The sequence below is a fragment of the Otolemur garnettii genome, unplaced genomic scaffold (assembly GCF_000181295.1).
Source record: "Otolemur garnettii isolate 467f Iridium unplaced genomic scaffold, OtoGar3 scaffold00090, whole genome shotgun sequence".
Classification (NCBI taxonomy): domain Eukaryota; kingdom Metazoa; phylum Chordata; class Mammalia; order Primates; family Galagidae; genus Otolemur; species Otolemur garnettii.
Window position 1 is genome coordinate 3,568,258 of NW_003852485.1, and position 4,496 is coordinate 3,572,753.

Consider the following 4,496-nt stretch of genomic DNA (forward strand, 5'->3'; position numbering starts at 1 on the left):
CAAGCCACCTACTGAGAGAAAACACTGAAACTTGTATCACAAGGAATCAGAATCCAAAAAGTTCTTTATACCTCCTATATGTGATACAAAAACAGAAAACGAAACTTGAATTTCTATTTAACATAATAGCATGAAAGGAAATTTATACACATTAGCGTTATTCAAGTACAATTTTATACCAATCCAACTGGCCAAAAATAAATTAAGTGTGCAACACTTAAAATGCTGAGGAGGATTTAGGTAATTCTCGTATATTTCTGATAGGGCTATAAAGTGTTAGAACTGACTGCAATACCATTTGGCAGTACCTGATAACAGAAAATGGACACATACACAATCCGGAAATTCAGCTCCTAGATGGTCTACCAACCACGACAAAGACAAAAACAACAAGCAAAACTCTCATCAGATACAACTTAGTATATTTTTTCAGAATAATTGGTAATAGCAAAAACTCCATACAACCCAAATAAATAACATAAAGAAAATAGATAAACTTGGATACAATCTCCAAAAGCAGAAAAAATGAAATACAGACACAGACAGCTAGATGGAATGATAAAAACAATCAATCAATAACAGGAATAGATCTCAAACTGCATTTAGTCCATTTTCTTTAAAAAGTGAGGCATGGAACAACACGTAGAGGATGATAGCACTGCATACTTTTTTTCAAACACATAGAGAATAATATGTATGTTCATGGATAGTTTTATATTGAGAGTGGATGTATAAAAATACACATAGAATTTGTGAATATGATTCTTTGAGAAGGAAGAGAGAGAGAAAGTCATAATAACATATTTATTTTAAAAAGAGGATGAAGAAATATGACAAAATGTTATTTTATTAATTTTCAAAGGTGTGTGTATTGTCTGCCATGGAAAATAAAGCTGAGAGGAGAAAGTATGTACTATTTCTTCTTCTTACAAACTCAAGGAGTTAACATCATATCTCATTCTTCACTTGTTTTACCTTCCTGAACTAGAGCTATTTTTCACATTAATATCTGAATAAATTTTACTATAAAAACTTTAAGTATCTACCCTTTAAGAAATAACTGATTTTTGAGCTTACACACACAAAGTCTAATGGGCAAAGTTTAGGTGTTCAGGAAGTGCTAGCATTCTATTAGAAACACAGACAGAAATAAGAGGGGCTCTCACACGCAATTATCTTCTCATGCTCTTCAGCCCTAGAGCTATGCTATTCTTCCAGCAATGCTTTCCTGGAGTACTGTTACTTCTAATCATCCCCGCCACCCCACCCAGTCTTCTCATTGCCTTCTGTCTTACCACCAAGGGAGAGCTGTATCCATTAATATTGTCATAAGAGTGATAATTTAAAAAAAAAAAAAAAAGCTTCTCTAATCTAATGGGACAGTCAGTTAAGATGACAGGAAGAGTCGAAGTAGGAAACACCCAGGGTCAGGGTATTTACTAATTAAGTTGGACTAGGTTTTGCTTTGTAGAGAAGAACCCTAAAACAGTATCAAACATCAGATGGGTTTAACATAACAATGCTTCTATCTCACTCATGTAACATGTACCAAACAGACAAGTTGAGGGCTCCTTTTCACCCAGGAACCCAGATGATAGGAACCCAAGCTTTACCATCTTGCAGCTGTACTGTCTGGAAAATATAATCTTCATTAGTACCATTGTCAGATCAAGAGAAAGTGGGAAGGGCACACCAACTTTTCACCTCCATGCTTTCTCCTTTGGCCAGAAAAAGTTCCAGGGCCCACTCACCCCAGGAATCTGTCTTCCATGCACCTGGCAGAGGAGAAAACTGAATGTTGGTGACCATTAGTAAAATCCACCAAGGTGTAGACCTGGGTTGCAACAGGGGACAACAGAGGACACCCAGAAGGACAGCAGGTATAAAGGCTGGAAAGAGAATGGACAGGTACAGAAGGTGCAGACACTAAAGCTTTGCTTAGAAGAATCCCTTAATGTTCAGTTCCCAACCCCTAAGCCGTGACTGCTACCCAGATGCCCAGCAGGAGGCAGGCGGCAGGCAGGCAAGCAAAGCTTCATCTGTATTTACAGCCGCTCCCCATTGCTGACATCACTGCCCAAGCTCTGCCTCCCGTCAGATGAGCAGCAGCACTGGATTCTCCTAGAAGCATGAACCCTACTGTCAGGGGCACATCCAAGGGATCCAGGGTGCACTCTCCTTATGAGAGTCTAATTCCTGATGGTCTGAGGTGGAGCTGAAGTGGTGATGCCAGCGCAGAGGAGTGGCTGCAAATACAGATTATCATTGGCAGAGGTTGGACTGCATAGAGATCATAACAAATCAATCGCTCTCAAACCCATATCAAAACCATCCCTTCCACCACCCTTCATGGAAAAACTGTCTTCCATTAAACTGGTCCCTAGTGCCAAAACGGTTGGGGACCAATGCCTTAATAGATTCAATGTTTGATTGAAGTACAGAAATAGGGGAGAAAAATAATTTTAGTCCAATGATTTTATAATGGTGTAATACATATGAGATGTTTTTAATCAGGAATACACCAAGCGGCTGCCCGACCCAGTGCGCAGCAGTCGGCTCCAGTACTCCCGGGAAGGAGGAGGTGCCTTCAGCCTTCCCTCCTCTGCTGCTGTCGCCAGGCGGCGCCGCTAGCCAGGACTCACCTCCACGCCTCTCGCAGCCTCCACCCCAGCGGCCACAGCTCTGCTAGCCATCCACGCACACACCACCACTACGAAGAAGGAAAGCCCCTCAACCAAAGCCTGACCTATTGCAAGCTCTTCCTCTACACTCCGACCACCAAAGAGTGCCTGTGGCGCACCGCCCAAAGCTGAGGTTTGATCTTGCTCTTCTACCTAGTTTTTTGTGGGTTCCTGGCTGCGGTCTTCTCATTCACGATGTGGGTCATGCTTCAGACTCTGAATGATAAGACCCCAAGATATCAGGACCAGATTTCTAGTCCAGGACTAGAAAGAATCCAAAACCACTGACTGCACTGGAATATACATTCAGTAGAAGTGATCCAACTTCCTATGAAGCGTATGTTGGAGACCTTAAGAGTTTTCTAAAACCATATACTTGAGAAGAACAGAAGAATCTCTCAGTGCGTATAAGGAAGAGTTTTTGAACAGAACCGTCCGGAGTGTGTTGCGTGTCAGTTTCCTGTCTCTTTCCTTGACGAGTGCAGTGGTGCGAATGATCCTGACTTTGGCTATTCCCAAGGAAACCCTTGTATTCTTGTGAAAATGAACAGAATAATTGGATTAAAGCCTGATGGACAACCAAGGATAGATTGTGATTCTAAGGATACAAGCATAGCATCTGTAATAACTTATCCTCCAAATGGAGTTATAGACTTAAAATATTGTCCATAGTATGGAGAAAAAACAGCATGTGGGGTATCTACAGCCGTTAGTTGCCATCCAGCTCGGCTTCGTGCCTGAAAGTGCTGGGCAAGAAGTAACAACTGATTGCAGGATTGAGGGATCAAAAACCCAAGATGACCGTGACAAGTTTCTGGGATGAGTCGTGTTCAAATTCCCCATGCATGCATAGTAGTAATAGGATATTTCCACCGAGTAAATATTGTATTGTCTGTCTTCATTTTGTTGTATCAGCTGGACCTACCATTCTAGAATCATGAGACCACCTTGGAGAAAGGTGATGTGGTACATAGCACTGGGGTGACATCATAACGTTCTTCCAGATTATAGTGTTCAGTGTCCTCTGAAGTTTAACTGCCCCCAACCAGTGTACAGTCTCCAGATAGGGACCAGTGAACACCTGATTCCGAGCCTGTAGGATGTGGGCCTCATCCTCTTTTGACGTGGTTTAATTGCCAAGTGTCTAAAGCTTAATGTGCTGTGCTATGTAAATATTTTATGGATTTAACACTGGTTAACTGTCATATTTTGATGCCAACAAAGTTTTAGGAATAAAATGGTACCTGGCCAAGATCAAGTGACTTTATGGCTGCAAGAAATGTGGTGTGTGGGGGAGTTCTGTATGTGAGGAAGAAAAAAGAGAAAATGAAAGTGGATTTGAAAGTGTAAAAAAAAAAGAAAAACCAAAGAAGAAAAACCAAAGGAATACAGAACATGCATTTTGAGGAATTTTTTACACAATTCAAACCAGATATCTTTTATTTTGCTGATGACTTTAACTGGCAAATAGGTGCTAGGTCTTCTGTACTGTAATATTTATGAGAAAACACAAAAAGTGAAAAAAGGATAATTCATGTTCATTATTTCCCATCTTCTTATTGGATCTAGGAAAAAAAAAATGAAAACTTGTTTGACGTCCCAGAAACACTTTGTACAGACTTAAAAAAAAAAAAATCTTTTAAGAGGATTATATTGTTTATCCTCAATGATACCAGAGTTTGTGCAATTGCGTCTAAAATTAATCTCATTATGGTGAGTCTCTTTACCAAATTCATTTGTTGTAACTATAGCTTCCCTAATATATTCGATTCTCTTCTGGCTTAACTAAATTGTAATCATCCATGCTGGCAGTTC

At 40.3% G+C, this 4,496-nt stretch overlaps 1 pseudogene; it reads left to right on the forward strand.

The window, feature by feature from the left end:
- Window positions 1-3,534, forward strand: part of LOC100944220 — a 3,873-nt pseudogene extending 339 nt beyond the window's left edge.
- The last annotated feature ends 962 nt before the right edge of the window (window positions 3,535-4,496 follow it).